Raw genomic sequence first — 26953 nt, 5'->3', positions numbered from 1 at the left:
ATAATAACTATTAAGGGGCTTGAATTCTTGTCTTGGTTCTTGCACTAACTGACACATACCTTTCCCTTTCTCTGCTCATCTACAAAATAAAGACAGTGCATGGTCTTTTCAATGATCTTCCTTTACAATAGCATCTTGGTCACTTGCCCTGGCACCCTAGAGAAAACCTAGGACCACTTAATTTGCCCAGGTCACTTTGCCATGCCAATTTTAAAACCTGTCAGCTTTTCTACAGATCCAAGTGATTGTCGAGAGAGAGTGTTCAGCTTAGAGTTGGCTGCCTTCTCTAAGGCCTCCACTCTTCAGGGGGACATGGGTGCTATGCTGAGCTGCCTGGCACCCCCTCATCTCTCCTTCTTGTATTCTCCTCTGCCACATTTGCATCCATTTGACCACTATCTGGAGAATACCTGTTGAGGGTGTTGTCAAGGTGATTCCTGCACCAGGTGGGAATTTAACTAGGTGTTCTTTGGAGCTCCCCTTAATTCTGAGATGAAGACTTAAATAATTTGTAGAATCAGAAGGAAGAGATACAGAACAAAGAGCACGACATGGCTTCTGAATTTTTTTTTAAATTATGATTGCCTTCTCTTTCTTTTCTTCTTCTTCTTCTTCTTTTCTTTTTGTAAAACTGGGCAATGTGTTGTGCAGAACATTTTAGTTGTGGGGCTTCAGAAAGCAAGCAAGCAGGCAAGCAAAAAGACAGAAAAAGAGAAAGAAAAGAAAGAGAAGGAGGGAGAAAAGGAAGAAAAGTTAAAGGAAGAAAGAAATGAAAGAAGGCAAGAAAAAAAGGAAGAAGGAAGGGAGAAAGGGAGGGAGGAAGAAAAGAAAGGAAGAAAAAAGGAAGAGTAACTTGTAGCAAAGATGTAAGGAGGCTGAACAGAAGAGACATAAATGGGAGAAAGGGGACAAAAGAGAGGAGAGAAAGAGAAAAAAGAAGAGAAGAGAGTGATGAAAGGAAATCAAAGAGACAAATGTGGATGGGTTTCCAGGCAGCTGCAGTCCTGCCCGCCCCCATACGAGGCGATGACTTCCTCCAAGGAAGAACTTGTGCAACTGTGGAGCTGATCAGGCTGCCCGGGCTGCCTTTCAGCTCACAGTCACTGCTGTCTCTGAAGGATGCTGGAAGTGGAAAACTTCACACTTGCTCCCTTGCCAGTGCTGTATCAGGAGAAATAGGCAGTTGGAGAACACTGTTGGGTTGATGGTTTTCTGACCTCTTGTGCTGCCCCATGGCTTGTTTGTGCATCCGAATTTCTCAGCAAGCATGGAGATAATGCAGGAGCAGAAGGATACAAGTGGGCACTCCAAGCCCACACTTCACATTTCTGTAAAGAGTCCAAAAAGAATAAGCAAGGCAATGAAATGAAGTAGAGAAAATTTTGAGAAGATAGCAAAGTTCTGTCCAAACTTCTTTCAGAATCATCTTGATTAATTTTGTTTTGTTAAAATTACTTTAAGGGAACTTTTCTTTAAAAAAAAATTAAAGGAGTTTTCTTCAGCACCACAAAAACCCGGATGCAAATCCTACTGTATTTTATTCAGAGCAGGTCGTTTAATCTTTCAGAGTCTCAGTCTTCTTACTTCAACTGTGGGATAACACTACCAGTCTTGTAGAAATTGTTGCAAGAATGAGAGACTTAGGTTTTCTTGACTAAAGCAGATCTGTTTCTGGAGGGTCTGGTTGCTTCTTTGTGTGCTGTTTGGCATTTGGCTGGCGCTCAGCGACTGTCAGTTCTAAGCTCTTTAAGCTTCTGATTCCACTTCTTTCTTCATTTTACCATTCAGTGAAGTTCACCAAAGCATATGCACTACTAGAAAATGATAATTTATATTGAAAAGCTAACAAAAAAAGGTTTTATGTGGCAAATACATTCAGAAGGAAGAAGAGATAATTAGCCACCACAGAGGCCCCATGACGTTCATTCACTTGCAAAGAAGTTGGTGGCATCTCAATGGCATCTATTTTCTGCCGACTCTCTGTGTACTTAGCTTTGGTGTTAGCTCCACTGAAGTGCATTGCTTTCACCTGGAGGGATGCTTTTCATCCACATCCAGACTACCTACAGCATTGCCATTTATAGCCTTCTATGTATTAATACTTTTCCCCATCAAGTTGAACCCCTAGAACTGGTTTCCTTAGTGTGTCGTTTTTATTCTCATCTGCACAATTTTTGTTTTCTCCCTTGAAACTTTGGAACGTATTTTTGTATTCTTCTATTTCCTGCCGTTTCTTACTAATTTTTCTAAGGAGAATAAGCTGTTCATGCCATCTGGTCACAGGATTCTCAAGAATTACAGAAGAGTTTTTAGTGATAAGAAATGTCATCATTACTTGCTTCAGGTATGCAGGCAGGAGTCAGCAGATTTAGAGAGGTCTCATGCTTCATCCTGTTGGATTAAGCTGTGGTTTAATACAGGAGCATTGTTTGGAGGTGGTGTTGTACAATCACCCACAGAGATGTAGACACGCTCACACACAAATATACATACACATACGGGCAGAGAATATACAGCAGAATAGGAACGTGGGAGGTCAGCCCTCTAATTCCACTTCTGTCACTAACTTGCAGTGTGACACTAGAATGATGACATCATCCTATAAAGCAGATCATGTGTTTCAATTTTGTAGATGAGAGTACTGAGGTGCAGGGTTGTTATTTTTTGCTCTGAATGCCACATTTCTATTATATAGACCAGCAAATATTCAAGTTTAGTTTTCCTAGTTCCTGAACTAAATGTTCAAAGTTTAGATCTGAAGGGAGAACCATCATATGCCTCTGTCTTTAACTCAGTGCCTACACTCTTATGATTCCTTTGGGCCGTACTCTCTGGTCCCTCTGCTAAGTAGGTGGTCCTCAAGAAAGAGAAGCCTGACGTACATATTCCACTCATAACTCCATCTGTAGGTACTCAACTCACCTTTCACATTAATTTAGGGCCAACTCCATGCCAGACATAATTGAGACACTTGAGATAAAGAAGAAAAAAAGACAAAATTATCTCATATTATGAATGTACACTGTAGTGGGAGTTTGGGGAAAACGGAATATAAACAAATCATTAAAGGAGATAAATTCAGATGATAATATCAAGAATATAAATGGAGAGATGTGATTCACAATAATATTGGGGGTGCTATCTTAGATGGCCTGCTTAAGAAAAACCTCTCAAAAAGATAGCAACAGCTGGATGCTGTGGCTCACACATGTAATCCCAGCATTTGGGGAGGCTGAGGCAGGTGGATCATTTGAGGTCAGGAGTTCGAGACCAGCCTGGCCAACATGGTGAAACCCCGTCTTTACTAAAAATACAAAAATTAGCTGGGCATGGTGGTGCATGCCTGTAACCCCAGCTACTAGGGAGGCTGAGGCAGGAGAATTGCTTGAACCCAGGAGGGGGAGGTTGCAGTGAGCCAGGATAGTACCATTGCACTCTGTCTCAAAAAAAAAAAAAAAAAAAAAAAAAGATATAGCAACTAAGCTGTGAGCTGGAGGATGAGAAGCAACGACTATGAGAAGAATCTGGGAACTCCGGTCCAGGAAGTGGGAAGAGCAGGAGCCAAGGCTCTGAGGTGGGAATAAACTTTGCCTGTTCAGAGAAAGAGTATCCAGGGTTGCTGGACCTTCACAAGTAAGACAGAGGTGATACAATGAGGCTTGGGGAGGTCACACCGGCCTTTAGAGATAGTATAGGGGAAGGCTTAGATTTTTATTTTAGATGTAGTCAGATGATAGAAGATTACTGAGCCTGGGAAATGAATAATTTGATTTTTGTTTTTGAGATAACACTCTGAAACAGAAGGATAGGCTGGGCGTGGTGGCTCACGTCTATAATCCCAGCACTTTGGGAGGCCGAAGTGGACAGATCACTTGAGGTCAAGAGTTTGAGACCAGCCTGGGCAGCATAGTGAAAACCCATCTCTAGTAAAAATACAAAAATTAGCTGGGCGTAGTGGCGTGCCCCTGTAATCCCAGCTACTCCGGAGGCTGAGGAAGGAGAATTTCTTGAACGTGGTAGGCGGAGGTTTCAGCGAGCCAAGATCATGCCATTGCACTCCAGCCCGGGCAACAGATTGAGAATCCATCTCATAAATAAATAAATAAATAAATAAATAAAATGAAACAGAAGGATAGTTTGGGAGGTCACTGCAATAGAATAGACGAGAAATGCTGGCAGCTCTGGCTGAGGGGTGGCAGGGGACACTGGAAAGGCTGCAGGGTGGAGCTCAGACACACTGTATGAGGTATTCCAGTGGACTGGATGTGGGAGATGGCCTGTCCTCCTTGTAACAATCGCAATGAACAAGTTTACAAAAATACAGTAAAGATAGAAGGAGTAAGTTCTAGTATTTAATAGTGTAGTAGGAAAATTATAGTTCACAATGATTTATTGTATATTTCAAAATAGTTAGAAGAGAAGGATTGTGATATTTCCAACACAAAGAAATAATACATGTTTGAGGTGATGTATATCCTAATTACCCTGGTTTGGCCATTACACATGGTATACAGGTATCAAAATACCACATGTACCCCCAAACATGTGTAAGTATTATATATCAATAAAAAATCAAAAAATAAAATGACCAGAAGAAAATGGGCAACTAAAAGATGGCCTGAAGGAGGAGAAGGCTGAAGAAAAGTGCAAAAGAGACTGAGAGAGAGCAGATCTAGAGGTGGAGGACACCAGGAGAGGCTGTGGTCAAGGAAGAAAAGAGGATAAAGAGAATGGCCAATGGGATGGAAGGCACTGGATGACCCAGTAAGGAAGTCAAAATGAGAAAGAATAAGTGGAATGAAGTAGTAGGGATGAAGATGGAATTACCATGCCCTGTTGAGTGAATGTGTGGTGAAGAAGTGTCACCAGAGAATATGGAAACCTTGAAAAGTGTGGCTAGCAAAAGGAAGGGGGCAGTGTATGGTAACCAGAGGAGAACATGAAAGCCTGCCAGAAGGACCCAGTGCAATGTTTGAGCAAAGTTCCTGGGGAGGTGGCAGAGTGGGGATTCCAGCTGAGAGCAATGGCAGAAGGACTGCCTTCTGACACTGAGACAGACCTACCCCCTGTCGACCCCGGACTCTTTTGACCCTGTTCCTCTCAGGAAACTTTGTTCTCTTTCTGACATCTTAGCTCCTCTTCACTCCCTCCCGCCTGCTCACCTCCTTTGTTTGTCATCAAACCCTGTTGTTTGAAGTGATTGCTCAGAGCTAGGTGTGAGAAAGGAAGCACACGGATTGAATAAGTTTGCACTGGAGTGTCATTGAATAGAGGCCTCCTCATACTTCCTGGGGTGTTCAAATTTTAAAAGAGAGCATAAGTAAACCCAAGCTACATTCTAATAAGTAAAGGATTCTTTAGACAATAAAAAATCTGGGGGTGGTAGACTGATTTTGAGTGATTTATAACCAGAGGCTATCTAGTGATCTAGCTTAAAATCACCCCCAAGGGACATCCACTTTGCTTAACTGTGTCTGAGCCTAGGCCTGTCCTTTTCAAAGCTGCTTTTAAAGATTTCTTAATTACAAATTGTGAGTGTCTTTAACACTGGAAAAACCCCACCTAATATAATATGTATTTTATCAAGTGCTCTAGAGGTTTTAGACATTATTGGGGGTGGGAGTAGGGAGGGAGGGTCCGAAAGCAGGCTGAACACGAAAAACAGGAGGATTCAATTAGGAAAAAAGCCTCCCTATAACCCCCCTGGGACTATGCTGCCTCATTCCTGCAGGAGATTCCATCTTTGAAATGTCTTCTCTACAAAACTCCCTCCCCAACCCCCCTTGAAATTTCACAGCTGTGATACAGAGAGACTTTGAAGGGCAGAAAGACAGGGGGATTTTTTTCTTCCTTCATGGTTATATTTAACAGCTAGTTTCCACATGGTATTAATAAACATTTAAACTTCAAAAACTTAACCTGACATTTCTACATCCTTTCTATTGTTGCTATGTTTTTGTCTTATGAAATGTCTTACACAAATGATTTCTTACGGAACACACACTACAAAAGGGTTCACATGCTTCTGGATTCAGAAAGATGTTTGTTTTTTGTTAAAGTCTCTATAGGTGCCCCAGAAATACTGGGGTGGTGATTATTATTCTAGGGACAGGCATCTAAGGATATGAGTCCAAAGACTGGATTGAAACTCCAAGATCTGTACATGGGAGCACAAGAAGTGAAAATCCACATATTCTATTGGCAAAAGAGCCAAAGAGGGCAGTGGTACAGTGAGCACTAGCTTACAACCTTTCATTCAAATCCCAGATATACTACAGGCCACCTGTGTGATCTTGAGTAAGCCACTTAATCATTCTGCCTCAGTTTTCTCATCTCTATGATGAACATAATTATGCTTTTCTTCAGAGAGCATTGAGATTTAAACTAAATAATGTATTTAAAAAACTTGCACATAGGTGTTGTTCAATAATAATAATTGTGAATGATTTAGCAAGAGTATTCACAGTTACAGAAAGAGAAAGCAGAAGAGCAAGTAGTTGGTGGGTAAAGGGCAGTTGAGTGACAGGTGGAGGCACATGGGTCAGTGTCCAGGCAATTCAGCAGTCCCAGAAATTATCTAGGAAGTGTGGGACTTAATGCCAGCAAACTTAAGCACAGGGGATGGAGTGGAGAAAGAAACCAGCAGTGAAGACTGAGAGCACCTCAGATTTCTGGAAAGCCCCTGTCTGGAAACCTCTGTCCTGCCTGAAAGGCTATGGGAGGACAGATCCAGGGGTGAGTAGCTTTAGTCTTGTGGCTGGGCAGATGCTGGGCATGCTGGCTCTGTCTGCTGCTTGCCTGATCTGGGGTGCCGGACTCTCTACCAGGAACTCCTTTGTGGATAATGTCATCTAAATGAAATTGTGGATCATGGTGACCTCCACTCCATGTGACAATGGGAGCTGGCCTGGGGACGAAGGATAACATTGCATTGAGTAGCGTGGCTCTATTCCCTATCTTCCTGAGGACAAGCAGAGCGAGGGAGCCACTTTGGAAACACTCATGTCTCTAGATGATCATCCTAAGGAACACGACCATCGCCTTCCACTGGGGGCTAAGGAAGTGAGGTTTTCACTTTCAGGATGCCGTTCCTCAGAAATCTTCATATCTGCTCTTTTGTTCCATAGCAGTGGGTGATTTAGTTCTGAGAGACAGGTGCAAAGAAGGAGCACAGACAGCGTGGGCTAGAATTTGGCCTCTGCCACCTACTACCTGTGTGATTAGAGGGAGTTTTCTCCTTTCTGGATCTCTGCTTCCTTATATGTTAGAATAGGCCTGCTAATCCCCAACTTATAGGATTGGCAAAGGGATTGCACTGGAAATCATACACACACACTATTACATGTATGATATTATATAATAGTGTATATACATTACGACAAGTTTAAAACAATAACTAGCAAGTAGTAATAGGATAGGGCTTTGCTTTGGTAGCTCTTAAGGTTACTGTGGTTGACCAGTATAGATCCATAAGCTCATGGGCCTGACTGTCCCTCTGCCTGGGTAAGAGATCCTCTAAATAAGTGGCTCTGTTCTATTAAGGACCTCAGTGTTCAGGGACACAGACAGGTGAAGGGACATGAGGAGGTCACAGACACTTCATTTTTCTAAAACTGAGCTTTAATCATTCTATTGTCCTGATGAAAACCTTTCACTTGCTCCTGATCACTTTCTGTATAAATTTCCACCTTCTCCTCAGAGTCTACAATGATAAATGGGATGGGTTCTTGCTCAGTTCTAGCCTAGACAACAGGGAAGCCAGCCTTGATGGGTTAAGCACTGTTTCAAATGTAAACTTTTTATTGCCCTTGGCCCAGGACTATGCTTGTTTGTTTTAGGGCTGTTAGCTCAGTAGATTGTGAACCTTCCAGGATAGAGAGGTCAGTGCATTTCATCTCTGCATGTCCCAAACCGAATAGCTAGCCTGGAAAATATTTGTCCAATAGATAAATGATGGAATAACTTGGTTTTCAGCCCATAGCATCATACTTCTCATAGTGTGATCCTCAGACCACCTGCAGCAACACATCCTTGGGGAGCTTGTTAAAACTGGGAGGTTCTGAGCCTCACCACAGACTCACAGCTTCTCTCGGGTGGGGCTCTGATATCTGCATTGCTAACACACTCCTTGTTTCATTATAGTCACACTGATGTTGAGAATCATGACTGTAGCAGATAGAAGCAGACAAAGGCTGCAGAGGCAAACACTGGCAAGGAGCTGCAAACCTGATGGGTGAATGCGGGGAGAGTGGGCAGAGTCAGAACCAACTCACTGCAGAAGTTTTGAACTGATGGTCGTAATAGTCTAATAGACAGTCATAATAATGACACCACATCATTAAGAAAAGTTTAAACTCGTAGTCAATAATCTCTCTTTAGGAAAAAAGTAGTTACGTATAAATCCTTTTAGGAAGGTTTCCACCCAAACCTGGAAAAGCTAGAATTGGAAAAGCTGAAAAATGAAAAATGAATTATTTGGAACACCAATTTCCACCAAAAAAAAAGCTTACAGGTGAATTTAATAGGGAATAACTAAAACGCAGCATAGATACTAAGTTTATTTTAGGGACTTTGTTTTTTGCCATTGCCTTTCACAAATTGACCTCATCAATGGAGCTGATATGGTTCGGCTGTGTCCCCAGCCAAATCTCGTCTTCAGTTGTACTCACTATAATCCTCACAGGTCCTGGGGGGCCTGGTGGGAGATAACTGAATCGTGGTGGAAGTTTCCCCCATGTTGTTCTCCTGATAGTGAGTGAGTTCTCACAAGATCTGATGGTTTTATATGCATCTGGCATTTTTCCTGCTGGCACTCATACTCTCTCCTGAAGTCCTGTGAAGAGGTGCCTTCTGATATGATTGTAAGTTTCCTGAGGCCTTCCCAGCCATGTGGAACTGTGAGTCAATTAAACCTCTTTCCTTTATAAATTACCTATTATATGGTTTTTCTTCATAGCAGCGTGAGAATGAACTAATGCAGGAGCCAAACAGAGTAAGAGTCCAGGAGAACCAAGCAACCTATGGATGGGAGTGCTCAGCTTACACTACACAGTACCATGAACAGACTCTGCAGGGAACTCAGAGGCTACAAGTTCCGGGTTCATATCTCACCTTCAGCTCTTCCTTATCCTGGGCCCCTGAGTATCTCTTGCACTCGAAAATGGCAAATGATATTTAAATTACGCAGTTTTATAAGAAGTATGTTTAGTAGTAGGTAAATGCCAGGTGCTTTACCTATATTATTATTATTAAAAAATGATTATTTCCTACATGACAAAACTGAGATTTGAAGAACATAAGGATTTTCTCATGGATGTTAGCCAGCAAGTGTTGGAGTTCAATTTTGATTCCAGGTTTGTTTCCCTAATGTATGTACCAATGCCCGGCGCCTAGTAGGATATTAATGAATTTAAATTCTTCTTTTCCCATTGCTAACAGGATTCTAAAGTATATTTAAAAAAAATGCGTGGAGCATCTCAGCAGTCTTTCAAACCATGTTTTTGGCTATACCACAGAAACAGCTAGCATCTCTCTTTCTCTCCCAGATTCTCTCCATCTGGAAATATTATACAAGTCTTTTTCAGGGCACAGGTGACTGCCATGGTGGGAAGGGCCAGATGCTGAAAGAGTGACCTCAAAGGTGACCAGGATCAAAGTGGACATGGGCTTTGTAGATCAAAGGCATTGCCTCCCCCGTGGAGGGGCCCAGAGAGCCAAAGTCCGGGCAATCTGCAAGCCCAGGCTGTGGGATCGTCATGCTCCCATGGGTTCATTTCCTAATTAGGCAGCCAAGTGCATGAGCTGAGACTTCTGGGTGGTCTGAGTGTGGCTCTCCAGTTGCTAACCATTGCTGGTGCTCTACCAGGGAGGTCTCTAGGCATGCAGAATGGTGGTTGGGCCCAGCCTCAGAGAGAAAGGTTTTACCATTCAGATGAGACAGTTAGCTCCCAGCCATGCAGTCATTATGATTTTAGAGACTTCTGTTGTCCTTAGAAGCCTGCTTTAAATTAGCTGTTAGTTTTATAATTCGGGCTTAAAGAGGTGTTCAGATCCCTAAGCCACTTTCACCTCATAGTGCTAGTTTGCTGGCCTTAATAGAGAGCATATCTTTGATAGGTGTATATTGGCAGAACCATAGGATGACTCCCACACCAGAGCAGCATAAATGATAATTAAAGCTTCCGGTTACTGAGAACTTACTAACGGGATTTTACACGTCACTCTAATCCTCACAAAACTCCTGCTGGTGGGTATGATTATCCCCATGTTATAGATAATAAAACCAAGGCTCAGAAAGACAAAATCACTTTTACAAGAACACATAGCTCAGAAGGTGAGGTATTAAATCAGTCATTTGGATCCCAAGCTTGTGTCTATTATCTTGTGCCACAATAAAAATGCGTGGCAAACTACCACAAACCCTCAGTGCCAATTAACACTCAATGTTTATTTTTGCTTACTAGTCTACAGGGGAGGTGGGAAGTTCTGCTGATCTGGACCAGGCTCCACTGATTGGGACTCAGCTCATTCCTGTGTGTTTGGCCAGCTGCTGGGTTGGCTGGGGTCAGGGTTATCCTGGATGATTTCTGCTTGGATGATTTCTCCCTGCGCCACGTGGCTCTCAGCCTCCCACATGCCAGCCTGGGTTTGTTCTCTGGGAATGGCAGGGGTCCACGCACAAGAGCTTAGGCATATAGCCCTGGGTTTGGAATTGCCACTGTGTTATGTCTATCTCGTTCTATTGGCCAGCACAAGGTGTAGATTCAAGCACAGAGAAATAGATTCCATTTGTAGTTGGGAGGTGCTCTAATGTCACACTTGCAAAGATGGCTGAATATAGCAGGGGCATTGATTGGTGCCCTTAACGAAATCATTTTATTACAAAAGCTGTGATCTTTTCACTATGCCAGTGTGCCACACATGTAGAATATTGGAGAGTTGTGTACATTCATTTCTTGTAAAGAAGCTAGAATTTCAATAATGCCTTTCTTTCGGTTTAAGTAGCACATATATCTAAGTTCAAAGATATATAATAAAATTCTGATCTAATTAATTTAAATTATAATTGACACCTAATGAGAAACGGAAGAAAATAAAGTGTACTATTCCCTAGTCATGGTGTTTTAGAATTACAGAGTGAGACCTCTCAGCTCATAGAAGCACTGCCATGGTTTCTCACTGATTTTAACAGAAAATGCAAAGTCCTCCGTTTAGTACTTTAGAATGTTACCCATCTCGCCCTTGTCTTCTCTCCCATCCTGTCTCATAGCAGGTCCACCCTTCACCTCAGCTTCCTTCCTCCAGCCATAAAAAGTGGTTTGTTCTCCCCTACATTGCCTCAATCTCTCATGGTCTCTATGTCTGTGCACATGCTGTTCCTTTTGTTTGAGATGTCCTTCCTGTTGTCTTTCTTGGCTAACTCCTACTCATCCTTTATAGCTTGAGGGCACCCTTCTCTGAGCATGACACCTGAGTTTGAGCTGCCTCACCCATCACAGCACTCTTTACACTGTGCCGCCTCACACCTGCTTGAACCCTCTAGACAGTGAGTTCCTTGGGGGCATGGATGAGTTTCCTGTCTATGTTCCCAGTGCCTCCCCACTCACAGTCGGTGACAAGTAGTTATTTGTCAAATAAATGGAAAAGTGATCCACATACCTTGAATATTATTTATCTTTTTATTATATTTTGAGTTTTAGGGTACATGTGCACAACGCGCAAGTTTGTTACATATATATACATGTGCCATGTTGGTGTGCTGCACCCATTAACTCGTCATTTAACGTTAGGTGTAACACCGCATGTTCTCACTCATAGGTGGGAATTGAACAATGAGAACACATGGACACAGGAAGGGGAACATCACACACTGGGGCCTGTTGTGGGGTGGGGAGGGGGGAGGGATAGCATTAGGAGATATACCTAATATTATTTATTTTTTGAGGAAATAACTTTTATAAATAAATGGTTTTAATTTCACAACTCCTCATGCAATTTATGCAATAAAAATGATATTTTTACCTTAATTGTTATTTTCCTAAATCGTTCTTTCATGTCATGGGTTTTACGGGCCTTTCCTGGGCGCTTTACACTTGTTCAGTTGGCTGGTTAGCCATCAAGGAGGAATGGAGACACCTATTCATGAAACAAAGCCTCAGTCATTCTGTGGGACATCTTTATGAGCCGTTCCCAGAGTCGCCTTCCAGCCCCAGCTTCATCCTCTTTGTCCCATCTCCCGGGTCTTTCTGAACACTTGGATATTGGCCTTTCATTCCAGAATAGACAGCACTGAACAGGTCATGTAGTTTAAAAAATGAGGGTGAGTACTGGCATTTCAGTAAATAGTTCCATCCTGGAGGGTTTACTGATAAAGTGGTGTGGCATGAAGGATGTCAAGGCTACAAGGAAGAAAAAACAAGTGAATCAGTACTGAATTTTCAAGTAATTCATGTATATGTCTATGTAGATTTATGCACACATATTGTCTAAGTATAGCATGTATATATGCATGTTCACATGTCTGTGTATTTAACATATAAATATATATTGAAATGTGTGCATTTATTGCTCTAGCTTTTTATACATATGCATATATGTATATCTCTATATATGCATGCATCTGAACATGTGCGTCTCTGTATACATATGTGTATATTTGATTTGTGTATTACATACATGTCATGCATTATGCATGCACAGCTCTGATTACCTTTCTACATAAAGGCATAGCAAGGCTCATTCAAATGTATGCATGCACATAAATATATTCATAAATATGTAACACTTTATATGTAAATGTAGTGATCTCTGTGTATATATGTGTGATGTAGCCATTTCTGATTATTCATATGAGCAAGTATGCATAAATGTTTTTCTACATACGCAGAAATAGAGATATAAGCACTTGCATGTAGCCTTATCAAGCCTTAGATTTAAAATATATAACATGGATATTTTTGTAGAGGGAACATAAAAAGGAGCAAATTTGAGACATCTTTTTTTATTTTCAAGCATGTCTGGGAAAGTCTTTGCATATAGTAGACACCCATGAATATCCCTGTTATCTCTTTCAAAATGAACAGGATTTGTGTAGGTAATCTAGTTGCTCAAATAAGCAAACTGAAAATTTCATTGGGTCTCTGAAGACTTGGGTCCTGTCCTGCTCCGCCACTGACCACAGCGTACTTGTCAATTTACATTGCTTCTGCTTGGGTTCTGTTTCTTCCTCTTTAACATGAGAATGCTGTATGAAACAGTTCTCAGATTTTTTGTCAGTGGTAACATGCTTTGCCTTTTTATATTTGGCAGTCCTTAACTGGACACCCAGACTCAGCTCTGCAACATTTTCAGAACTAGAGTTGCGTGGACAATGAGAGAAGAACTCCGAAGATTAATTTATTTTGAAGACTCCTATTTGAGATTAGTGATTTCTTGAACAACTTCTCCTCTTCCCACATACCTTGATCTCTTCAACTGCAATTCATGAGGTTCATGATGAAGAGAAGTCTTAAAAGAATCAACCACAGACATTCACTAACCCCCCATTATTGCCCAAGTCTGTGCTGTTGGAGGGGATGCAGATGCAAAGTCAGAAGCAGAGAGGGGAATTCCATTCCCATTTTGTCCATTACTAGCTCCTTCCTTTTGAAAGTCACTTGTCTTTTCCCCATATGTAAGAGAAAGATAATAGTACTGCTCTACCTACCCCGAGTCTTGTTACTAGAATCAAATGGGATCATTTATAAGCTTGGTAAAATGCAAAGTGATTTTGCTGAAATGATAAAAGAAAACTCAACTGACGTCTACTGTTCAGATTTATCAAATATACCAGTGAGGCAAGGCAAACACTTGAGCAGTCACTAATACAGCAATAAATCTCACACACACGTGACTCCACTAGCAATCTTCTGAGGTAGGGCAGAGGCATTGGAGGGGAGAGAACTTGGTAGAAACCGTGGTCTGGTAAGGCTTCCGAAGGAAGCGGGGGTTGATCTGAGCATTGAGACATGGAAACTTCTATCTATAGTGAAAAGATGTTACAATAACCCCAAAGAAAGGAACCCCCAGGCACAGGGACAGACTGTTCATGCAGACATCTAGAGTGAGTTTATCAGACACACCACTGCAGGAGCCTCTGGCAGGTGCTGGGCTAGACTAGGAGATGTTAATGTTGGGTCCATGAGTCTCCCAAGAAATCTGTGGCTGGAATTCAGTCGTTTGTAACCATGGATGAAAAAAAATTCCATCTTTGTTTTCACTAGCCTCCAACTGAAATTCAGCATGCCCTTTACTTTGGAATGTAGGCAACAAACAAGAATTGCATTTGCAGTACCTGTAAAATCAATAGCTATCACATATTTTATATTCTGTTACAGTTGTTGTAGAGATCTCAAAATATTATTTACATTCATCACAACTGCAAAATTATATTTATTAAATCAGTTAGATTTTTAAAAATGTAATGTGTTAAAGAAACACACATAGTACTATGTCATACCTTTATTTTAATACACATAACAGTAATCCAATAGAATTTATTTCCTTTAAAATTCCTGGTTTTGTTTTACACATTTAAAATATTCTCAGAATGGCTTCATAGGCTTTGCCACAGTGTCAAAGGAGCTCCTGGAATGGAAAAGCTAAGAAACCCTGGGTAGCATAAAGGAGAGATATTATCCAAGGTGGCTGAGGATGAACTGACCCACAAGACCAACTTATGTTCAGATTGTGAAGTCGGAGCTGAGTGTTATGTAACAGATATAAGGAGAGAGGTGAAAATGTTGTGGGAAGAGTAGTCAGGGCAGCAGTAGTCAGAAGTTAGAATTGGGAATGGGTGGAAAGAGTATCACCATCAATTTAGATTTTCACTTGTTCAGGATGAGGTTATTAGCAGTGAACATATGGATTAGAAAAGCTTAAAGGGCTTTATAAGATTTTAGCAGCCATGATATCAATATTGATAGCCAACTTAACTGAGCATTTATATACCAGGCACTAATGTTCAGAATCTTACATGGGTAAACTCAATGAACTCTAATGACTCCATATAGCTCATGTTTAAGAAAATGTAGTTTAAAAAAAAAGTTTTATTGTATGGATATTCTACAGTTAGTGTATCTATTCACCTCTTGATGGACATTTGGTTTGCTTCCAGTTGTTTTTGCTATTTCAAATAAAGTTGCTATGAATGTTTGTCCAAAAAAAAAAAAAGAAAATGAAGTTCAAAGAGCTTAATTAACTTTGCCACAGTCAAGCAAATAGTAAAGCTAGGGTTTATACCCAGGGAGTTCAAATACACTGGGAGTGATTACAAATTAAGAAAGTTTCCTCCAATGCTGATCCTTTAGGTAGGCGAAAGACAGAGGCATTCCTAGAAGGCTGGAGCCCATTTCTAATGGCAGTAAGGTCCCCCAACCTGACTTCCCAACTTCACATATTAATACCAATGAAAGTGCTGGAAGCCATGTCTTGATTAATCCCTTATGAAGGGAAAGAAGTTGGAACCAAACATGGGATTCCTAAAGGTCACCACATTGCCACTTGTTGAGGGTAGCAGTGCTGGCAGAGCCTCTGGGCTGATTTGTTCTATGTGTTTTAAAGTCTTTCCTTGCCAGGGCCACTTTCTACCATTGTATTGACTGTATTCCTGAGTCACTGTAAGGTGGATCTCAGAGCAGCCCAGGTGACTTAGAGAGTTCTTATTGGAATTGACCAACAAGAAGCCTCATTAAAGCTGGGGGTAAGGTGAGAGATGAGGTTCTGTGGGTAACAGAAATCAGAGGGCAATTACCTTGTAATTATTTTCGAAACAAACATAACAGCAACAACAAAATAACATTGGGATTAGGGCACATATTTCAAATTCAGCACAGTCACCTCATCTCATCTGTTTTCCACTTGAAGTTTAAGAGACTGACCTCCTCGTGAGAAGGACGCTACTGAGATCTCACCAACCCTTGTTACCTCCAAAAGTAAGTCAGTATATGGTAGACTTTATCCTTAGAAGGCTTTTCCACATACGAATCCATCTTTCTCTCATGTAGCATCCTCTTCAGCACTTGTGTTGGCATCTGATAAAATAATTTTAAATAATTTAAAAATATGAGTCCTTACAAATATCCCCTCTCCCTGCCAACACATACATGTAGTCACACACAAACATACTTTTTAGTTATTAATATTGTATTATTCTGTTCTCAAGCTGCTAATAAAGACATATATGAGACTGGGTAATTTATAAAAAAAAATAGGTTTAATGGACTCAAAGTTCCACGTGGCTTGGGAGGCCTCACAAACATGGCAGAAGGTGAAAGGCACGTCTTACATGGTGGCAGGCAAGAGAGCATAAAAGCCAAGCGAAAGGGGAAACCCCTTATAAAACCAACAAACCTCATGAGACTTATTCACTACCCCAAGAAAAGTATGGGGGAAACTGCCCCCCATGATTCAATTATCTCCCACCAGCTCCCTCTCACAACACATGGGAATTATGGGAATTAAAATTCAAAATGAGATTTGCATGGGGACACAGCCAAAACATATCATTCTGACCCTAACCCCTCCCAAAACTCATGTTCTCACATTTCTAATCCATTCATGACTTCCCAACAGTCCACGGAAGTCTTAATTTAGTTCAGCATTAACTCAAAGATCCGTAGTCCAAAGTCTCATCTGAGACAAGGCAAGTCCCTCCTGCCTATGAGCTTGTAAAATCAAAAGCATATTAGTTACTTCGTAGATACAATGGGGGTACAGGCATTGGATAAACACACCCATTTCAAATGGGAGAAATTGGCCAGAATGAAGGGCTAAAGGTCCCACACAAGTCTGAAATCCAGTAGGGCAGTCAAATCTTAAAGCTCCAAAATAATCTCCTTTGACTCCATGTCTCACATCCAGGTCACAATATTGCAAAAGGTGAGTTCCCATGGTCTTGGGCAGCTCTGCCCATACGGCTTTGCAGGGTACAGCATCCATCTCGGCTGCTTTCATGGGCTGGCATTGAGTGTTTGCAGCTTTTCCAGGTGCATGGTGCAAGCTGTCAATGGATCTACCATTCTGGGGTCTAGAGGATGGTGGCCCTCTTCTCACAGCTCCATTAGGCAGTGCTCTAGTGGGGACGCTGTGTGGGGTCTCCAATCCCACATTTCCCTTCTGCACTGCTCTAGCAGAGGTTCTCCATGAGGGCTCTTCCCCTGCAGCAAACTTCTGCCTGGGCATTCAGGCATTTCTGTACAACCTCTGAAATCTAGGTGGAAGTTCCCAAACCTCAGTTCTTGACTTCTGTGCACCCACAGGCTCAACAGCACATGGGAGCTGCCAAGGCTTGGGGCTTGCACCCTCTGAAGCCACAGCCTGAGCTGTACTTTGGCTCCTTGTAGCCATGGCTAGAGTGACTGGGACACAGGACACCAAATCCCTAGGCTGCACACAGCAGGTGGGCCCTAGGCCCTGCCCACAAAACAATTTTTTCCTCCTAGGACTCTGGGCCTGTGATGGGAAGGGCTGCTGTGAAGAAGACCTCTGACATGCCCTGGAGACATTTTCCCTATTGTCTTGGCAATTAACATTTAGCTCCTCATTAATCATGCAAATTTCTGCAGCCAGCTTGAATTTCTCCTCAGAAAATGGGTTTTTCTTTCCTATTACATTGTTAGGCTGCAAAATTTCCAAACTTTTATGCTCTGTTTCCCTTTTAAACTGAATGCTTTTTAACAGCACTCAAGTCACCTCTTGAATGCTTTGCTGCTTAGAAATTTCTTCTGCCAGATGCCCTAAATTATCTCCCTCAAGTTCAAAGTTCCACAGATCTTTAGGGTGGGAGCAAAATGCCACCAGTCTGTTTGCTAAAACATAGCAAAAGTCACCATTTCTCCCATTTCCAACAAGTTCCTCATCTCCATCTGAGCCCACCTCAGCCTGGATTTCATTGTCCATATCATTATCAGCATTTTGGTCAAAGCCATTCAACAAGTCTCTAGGAAGTTCTAAACTTCCCAACATTTTCCTGTCTTCCTCTGAGCCCTCCAAGTCTCTGGGAAGTTCCAAACGTTCCCACATTTTTCTGTCTTCTCTTCTGAGCCCTCCAAACTGTCTCAACCTCTATACGTTACCCAGTTCCAAAGTTGCTTCCACATTTTTGGGTATCTTTACAGCAGCGCCACCAGTAGCAATTTAGTGTGTTAGTCTGTCACACGCTGCTAATAAGGACATACCTGAGACTGGGTAATGTATAAAGAAAAAGAGGTTTAATCGAATCACAGTCCCATGTGACTGGGAAGGTCTCACAATCATGGTGGAAGGCAAAAGGTACATCTTACCTGGGGACAAGCAAGAGAGGATGAAAGCCAAGCAAGAGAGGATGAAAGCCAAGCAAAAGAGGAAACCCCTTATAAGACCAATAGATAACTTGAGACCTATTCACCACCACAAGAACAATATGAGGGAACTGCCTCCATGATTCAATTATCTCCCACCAGGTCCTTCCCACAACATGTGGGAATTATGGAAGCTGCAATTCAAGATGATATTTGGGTGGGGACACAGCCAAACCATATCAAATATTGTAGTTATTTTAGGTCTTACTTGATCAAACACAAAAGTCTAACAACGTTAGTTCAATTTTTGTGTAATTCAGTCTCAAAAATTACTGTCTTTTGGTTTCTCAACTTGGGCTTCATTTTGAGAAAAATTATACTTTATTATCATTACTCCTCTTCTCTAATGGGATAGGATATGGGTTATACTGGGTTCTTTTTCTCTGGCCATGTTCTCTGTCATTTCATTTAATCTTCATAATGGCAATATGGGTAGAAATTCTTATTCCAGTTTTACAGATGAGTAAAATGGAATTCAAAAAGACTAAGAGACTTGCATGACAGCATACTTCCAAGTAAGTGTGAAAGCTAGGCTTCCAATTCTGGTTAATTTATCTCAAAGCATATAAGGCTTACACTACTATACCCTATCTACCTCTCACATAATTTACCACATTATTTTGTAATGCTTACTCATTTGCACCTCCTACAAGTTTTTAGTATCCTACTATGCAGAGAATATAATGTATTTACCTTTGAGTTCCTTGTGTCTAACAGAATGCTTTATTAAGAGTGAACATTTAGTGAATAAATGAATGAATAAATTAATACTAGTAAGTATGACCAGTTTATTCTGCTGAATGACGTACATATTAAAACAATTAGAAACCTATGACCGTCTTAGATCCACTCACCCAAATAAGGCATGTAGGGCTGCATATATGGCTAGCTGGAACCATAGGCAATGATGGGGTAGTTGGAGTCTGTTATTCTCTGTCTTGAGGCAAGCCAGGTGATTCATCACATGGGGTGGGAGAGGATTGTTGGAAAAGGGATCTGAGAGGAAGTTAGGGTCAAAGAGAGGATGTGGAAGTTGAACCATGGTTCACACAAGAACCGGGAACAAATCCAAAGGAAAAGGAGTTCCAAAAGAAAAGAATTTATTTCTCTCTCCTTAAAATTCCATTCCATTGTATGAGCAATGTTTGGAGAAAGGACAGAAGAGAGAAAGAGAAACAGAAAGACAATATTTTCCTAAGTTGTTCTTTGTTAGGCGCTGTAATGGAGTGGAATGAGACCTGGATATGGCGTCAGAGAGACTGGGGCTTAAGAACTGTGTTCTGACATTTATTAGCTGTGGGCAAATAACTTAACATGTTTAAATCTTCATTTCTCATCTGTAAAATATGGTTGATACTATCCAACTTAAAAATCACAGTGCAAATTAAATGAGATAATCGTTGTGAAAATGTCTAGCATGGTGTCAGCCACGTATTAAATGTTCCGAGAGTGTTTACATAGATGACTAAGAAAAGCTTTAGTCTTCCTAAATATTTTCCAGGAAAGACTATCATGATGGGAACTGTTGGACAGGCAAGTCAGTAAATAGCAAGAAGGACTTGACCTTCTGTGTCTCCGGGATCCCACAGTTGCATAGACTTGGTGAGAGACTAATATGAAACAAATGTGTACTAGAAATATATTTTCTAAGCAAGCTCTCTTCCTGAGGAGCTGGGGAAGAGATTAAGTCCTTTTCTGCCTGCATTCAACATGGATCTCCTGAATGGTGGTTGGCTGCCAAGCACTGTCTTGGACCTGGACAGACAAAGATGCAAAGACAGTGCTCCAGTTCTCTAAGGAATTGTGGTCTGTGGAGTCAGAAGGATATTTAGTGAGTGTTTTTCTATGTTGGGGAGGGCTGCTATATTGATTAAATTATGCCTTCAGACACAAGTCACAGTTTTTGAGCTCCTTCATTGTTGTTATTTTTACACACACATTTTCCAATTTAATTCTCACTAAAATGCCTCATGTTGTCATATCCTTCTCTGCATTAGATGACAAGATGAAAACACAGAAACTAGGCATTGGTTTTAAGTTATTAAATTATAGGAGAAATGATCCAATTTAAAAATCAATGTTTTATATGTAAAGGGCAATTATGAAAAATATCCACACAAGATCTTGGAAAATATTAATATAATTATTCAGTTTATTTAGAGAAATGAGTAAGTTTTTCCTAACTGCTCTCACTGCAAACCCCAAAATGAAAAAAACAAAGTTAGAGGCAAATACTTTATATTGGATTGATACTAGGGGATGAATGTGAACCTCAACAATAACACTTCAATAAGTGGTATTTTACATTAAGCAGTTTTTCTTTCGAAAATATCTATTTTGACTTGACACCAAGTTTAAACTGATTCCATATTCAATACCTCTCTTTATACACCATAAATTCCTCACTTTTGACATCTTTATTTTGATTCTTTTTTTAATTAACTTTTTTTTATTATTATGCTTTAAGTTTTAGGGTACATGTGCACAACGTGCAGGTTTGTTACATATGTATACATGTGCCATGTTGGTGTGCTGCACCAATTCACTCGTCATTTAGCATTAGGTATATCTCCTAATGCTATCCCTCCCCCCTTCCCCCCTCCCCACAACAGTCCCTGGTGTGTGATGTTCCCCTTCCTGTGTCCATGTGTTCTCTTTGCTCAATTCCCACCTATGAGAACATGCGGTGTTTGGTTTTTTGTCCTTGTGATAGTCCTTGTGCTGAGAATGATGGTTTCCAGCTTCTTCCATGTCCCTACAAACAACATTAACTCATCCTTTTTTATGGCTGCATAGTATTCCATGGTGTATATGTGCCACATTTTCTTAATCCAGTCTATCATTGTTGGACATTTGGGTTGGTTCCAAGTCTTTGCTATTGTGAATAGTGCCATAATAAACATACATATGCGTGTGTCTTTATAGCAGCATGATTTACAATCCTTTGGGTATATACCCAGTAATGGGATGGCTGGGTCAAATGGTATTTCTAGTTCTAGATCCCTGAGGAATCGCCACACCGACTTCCACAATGATTGAACCAGTTTACAGTCCCACCAACAGTGTAAAAGTGTTCCTGTTTCTCCACATCCTCTCCAGCACCTGTTGTTTCCTGCCTTTTTAATGATCACCATTCTAACTGGTGTGAGATGGTATCTCATTGTGGTTTTGATTTGCATTTCTCTGATGGCCAGTGATGATGAGCATTTTTTCATGTGTTTTTTGGCTGCATGAATGTCTTCTTTTGAGAAGTGTCTGTTCATATCCTTTGCCCACTTTTTGATGGGGTTGTTTGTTTTTTTTCTTGTAAATTTGTCTGAGTTCATTGTAGATTCTGGATATTAGCCCTTTGTCAGATGAGTAGGTTGCAAAAATTTTCTCCTATTCTGTAGGTTGCCTGTTCACTCTCATGGTGGTTATTTTAAGCACGTATTCAGGATCACAAATGTTCTAGTTTTTAAGATCTTTTATGATGAGGATCATTTCATTGTTGTTGTCTTGATGTATAGTGACATTGCCAGTTAAAAAATTTGGGTATTACAACCTTCCTTTCAAATCTTTGCAGATTTTTAAAATATTGTATGCCCATTTCTAATATTGCTGAAGAGTTACCTAAAGTCAGCACAATTTAATTTCCTTTATTAGTAATCCTAGTCTAGAAACTGTTTTCTGGAAAAAAGAAACTTCTTTATACTTGAAGTTTGCCAACTTCAATCAAAATATGCTTTTTTCTGTTTAATTTTTTTCCTGTAATACTATGTATATTAGTTTTTGCTGCAATACTATAGTAAACTCCAACAATATCGTACAACAACCAAAAGCATTGATATCTGATGAGCTCATAGGTTTCTGACTTTCCTGAGAGTCAGCTGAACTCTGCTGTTCATCTCCCTGCTCACCTCCCACCTCCAGGCTGGGTCCTGTGCTTCATGTGTCTTCATCCCGGAGCGCAGGGTGAAGTAGCCTTGATACCTGGAGTATGTCTTTCTCGCCAAATAGTTAGAAGTTCAAAACGGTGAATAAAAGCATGTGATGCTTCTGTAGACTTCGGAATGGAATAGGTTACTATCATTTCCGCCTATATTCAAGGCAAATGCTATGATGAGCTTCAAAGTCAGCAGGAGAGGGGACACATTCCTAGCCTATGGTTGTGGGTGGGAGTGTGGTGGGATGGGAGTCAGTCTTCCTTTAGCTCAGTGAGCCTTTTATTATATATTTAGATTTCCCTCCCATGTGCTCTGTTATCTTTTTCAGACCACAGTTAACAAGACGTTGAATCTTTATAGACTATTTTTTATACCTTCCTTTTTATTCCCCAATTTTTTTATATTTATCTTTTTATTTCCCTTCTCTGCCATTTTCAGGACTGAAGAAGTACAAACTAGATGATTAAACAGACAAAATTAAGAGATAGAAGTATTGACATGTAGGAGGCAAATTTATCATTATTTTCTGATGGAAAATTATCAACCTAGAAATCCAAAAAAGGTCAACTGAAATTGCTTTATAAAGCTTTGGTAATTGTAAATTTCCTGGCCACAAAATATTTACAAATTAATAACTTTCACATATGACAATAATTACATAGTAAATGTGAAATAATTCCTGATTATAACAATATTAAAGATAGGACATAATTTGATACTAGCTTAAATACACACATTTACAACCCATATGAACAAAATTATAAAACTCTTTAGAGAGATACAAAACAAAATTTAAGTACATTGTATTGAATGGAAAAAATCTCAATACCATGAAGGTGCCAGTTATCTCTAAATTAATCTTCATATTCAATGTAGTGGCATCATAAATTTTAGTGAAATAGCAAAAAAAATTTCAATTCCTCCCAAAGAATAAGCTAATTAAAGTGCTCAGAACATTTTTGGAAAAGTAAGAATAATGAAGGAAGATTTGCTCCATCAAATATGTACACTTAAGATAATGCCATTACAATGAAAAGACCTTGATGTTGAGATGGAAGCTCGTCAACTCAGTGAAACAAAACCCATAATTCTTATATCTGCATGTGTGTGATGAGACTGAATGAGTCATAAAGGTGATACTTGAAATAATGAGAAATCTTGCTTAGTCAGTAAATATTTTTAGGGCAAATAACTTGGGGGAGGCATGGAAAAAGAATAGGTTCTCGTCCTTGATTCACTTCTAATATACATAATAAATTCAAAACTTAATTAAGTTTATTAAAAAAAATTCTATAAACCCACTAGAAGAAAATATTGGAAACGTTCTAATTAAGGTTTGGAAGAGATTTCTAAATTTCCTACAAAACCCAGAAAGTATAAAAACAAGGTATCATAGATTTTAGTATATTGCAATTTCAAACTTCTGAATAACAGAAAACACCATAATTGTAGTTAAAGTAAAAGAGGTTTGATAAAATGTTAGTCACATATATGACATCATGTGTAAAAGCTGTTATAAAATGATAAGTAAAAAGGAAATTAACATTGCATTTAAAAAAGATGAAAGATTTCAGTTGGCAATTTATAAAAGAAGAAAATACAAATGGCCACTAACATTTAAAAACACTCAATTTCATTAACATATTTTTAAAAAGTTACAGCTTTAATAGAAAATGAACTGGCATAAACAGGTTGGGGAACAAACATGGCAGACATAGTTGTAACAGAGACCAAAGGCCTTATGGCCTGAAAGCCTAAAATACTTACTGTCTGGCCCTTTACAATAACAGTTTGCTTAGGTTTTCCCCTAGAAGAAAACCTAGGCAATACCATTCAGGACATAGGCATGGGCAAGGACTTCATGACTAAAACACAAAAAGCAATGGCAACAAAAGCCAGAATTGACAAATGGGATCTAATTAAACTAAAGAGCTTCTGCGCAGCAAAAGCTGTGAATAGGCGACCTATAGAACGGGAGAAAATTTTTGTAATCTATTCATCTGACAAAGAGCTAATATCCAGAATCTACAAAGAACTTAAACAAATTTACAAGAAAAAAACAAACAACCCCATCAAAAAGTGGGCAAAGGATATGAACAGACACTTCTCAAAAGAAGACATCTATGCAGCCAACACACATATGAAAAAAAGCTCATCATCACTGGTCATTAGAGAAATGCAAATCAAAACCATTCTTCTTGCAGATGATAATTTGTAATTTAAACTATCATCAGAGTGAACAGGCAACCTACAGAATGGGAGATTTTGCAATCTATCCATCTGACAAAGGGCTAATATCAAGAATGGTATGCCATTCTTAATAATATTAAGAATCTACAAAGAAATTAAACAAATTTACAAGAAAAAAGCAAACAACACCATCAAAAATGGGCAAAGGATATGAGCAGACAACTTCTCAGAAGAAGACATTTATGCAGCCAACAGACATATAAAAAATGCTCATCATCACTGGTCATTAGAGAAATGCAAATCAAAACCACAATGAGATACCATCTCATGCCAGTTAGAATGGCGATCATTAAAAAGTCAGGAAACAACAGATGCTGGAGAGGATGTGGAGAAATAGGAACACTTTTACACTGTTGGTGGGACTGTAAATTAGTTCAACCATTGTGGAAGACAGTGTGGCAACTCCTCAAGGGTCTAGAACTAGAAATGCCATTTGACCCAGCAATCTCATTACTAGGTATATACCCAAAGGATTATAAATCATTCTACTATAAAGACACATGCACATGTATGTTTATTGTGGCACTATTCACAATAGCAAAGACTTGGAGCCAACCCATCAATGCCCATCAATGAAACACTGGATAAAGAAAATGGGCACATATATACCATGGAATACTATGTAGCCATAAAAATGGATGAGTTCATGTCCTTTGCAGAAACATGGATAATGCTGGAAACCATTATTCTCAGCAAACGAACACAAGAACATAAAAGCAAACACTGCACGTTCTCATTCATAAGTGGGAGTTGAACAAGGAGAACACATGGACACAGGGACACCGGGGCCTGTTAAGGGGTGGGGAGCTAGGGGAGGGATAGCATTAGCAAAAATACCTAATGTAGATGATGGGTTGATGGGTGCAGCAAACCACCATGGCACGTGTATACCTATGTAACAAAGCTGCATGTTCTGCACATGTATCCCATAACTTACAGTATAATAAAAAAACCTTTTTTTAAATGTGTATTTTTTTTTTTTTACCAATACTTGAGTCCCTCCACTTAACCGACAATATAGCAGACTATTCTTGAGTAGGATGGTACTCTTCTCTTCCACCAGCTAAACTGACATTTACCAATTTAGTCATGTTTGTTCCCCAACCTGTTTATACCATTTCCTTTTTTTTTTTTTTTTTGTGATGGAGTTGCACTCTGTCACCTGGGCTGGAGTGCAGTGGAGCGATCTTGGCTCACTGCAACCTCTGCCTCCCGGGTTCAAGAGATTCTCCTTCCTCAGCCTCCCAAGTAGCTGGGACTACAGATGCCTGTCACCACGTCCAGCTAATTTTTTGTATTTTTAGTGGGGAAGGGTTTTCTCAATGTTGGCCAGGCTGGTCTCGAACTCCTGACCTCGTGATTGGCCCGCTTTGGCCTCCCAAAGTGCTGGGATTACAGGAGTGAGCCACAGCGCCCAGTCTACTTTCTATTTCAATTATTTAATTTAATTTCATATATTTAAAACAAGTGAATGCAAAATACAGACCATGCTGCTGTGAAGTTGAATGCTTTGGAGAGTTTCTGAATGTGTGAATAAATTAAAAAAAATATTGAACTAGACATGTGAAAGACAACTATAAAAATGTAGAATAGAATAAAAGAAAGCATTTAGATCCTGAAGTATTCTGTACAAAAATCACTCCACAAGTGCTTTGAAGTTCCTGTATTCTGTAAAGAAATTAAAATTGAAAATGACAGAGAATTAATTACAATTCTTTTCTAGGCCACAAGGAAAATAGTAATTGGACAAAAGTTTTGAAAGGTCCTTGAGCTACATCTAAAGACTGGCCTACCGCAAGTTTAATAGCAAATGTGTGAAGGCTTAGCTGGTGGGAAAAACTTCATGGTGTCTATATATGTCATACTAGAAAGAATGTTTTGGTCTAATTAACCTATTCAAACATTTACAAAAAATTGGGGTCATTTTTCAATGGAGAAATCTTTTTTTTTTTCTTGAGATGGAGTCTTACACTGTCGCACAGGCTGTATGTAGTGCAGAGGCATGATCTCAGTTCACTGCAACCTCCGCCTCCTGGGTTCAAGCTATTCTCCTGCCTCAGCCTCCAGAGTAGCTGGGATTAGATACCACCATGCCCAGCTAATTTTTGTCTTTTTAGTGGAGACGGGGTTTCACCATGTTGGCCAGGCTGGTCTTGAACTCCTGACCTCAAGTGATGCACCTGCCTCGGCCTCCCACAGTGTTGGGATTGCAGGCGTGAGCCACCACATCCGGCTGAGAACTCTTGATCAGAGAAAAACTCTACAACTAGATAAAACAGGTTTAAATTACAAATTATCATCTGCAAGAAGAATGGCATACCAAATAGAGCAAAAAACCCCGGGAAACCAAAATTCCAAAGAAGAATATTTCATACAAAAAATAGGTTAAAACTCACAAGT

General features: G+C 40.1%; 1 long non-coding RNA gene across 3 annotated transcripts in view; it reads right to left on the bottom strand.

The window, feature by feature from the left end:
- Positions 1 to 11658: 11658 nt before the first annotated feature.
- The window catches only part of LOC109025663 (uncharacterized), a 226554-nt gene continuing 211259 nt past the window's right edge, over positions 11659 to 26953 (bottom strand). The window contains exons 5-6 of one of the 3 annotated variants that reach the window (XR_008677186.2): positions 15918 to 16070; positions 11659 to 12398 (exon numbers count right to left, since the gene is read on the bottom strand). This is a non-coding gene — a long non-coding RNA (uncharacterized lncRNA). Of the gene's footprint in view, positions 12399 to 15876; positions 16071 to 26953 lie in introns of all 3 variants that reach the window. The other 2 variants (XR_008677185.2, XR_008677184.2) reach the window with 2 other exon arrangements.

Source organism: Gorilla gorilla, chromosome 12 (assembly GCF_029281585.2).
Source record: "Gorilla gorilla gorilla isolate KB3781 chromosome 12, NHGRI_mGorGor1-v2.1_pri, whole genome shotgun sequence".
In the NCBI taxonomy this organism is placed as follows: Eukaryota; Metazoa; Chordata; class Mammalia; order Primates; family Hominidae; genus Gorilla; species Gorilla gorilla.
Note: the sequence above shows the minus strand (reverse complement) of the source record. Positions and strands in the feature narration are given on the sequence as shown.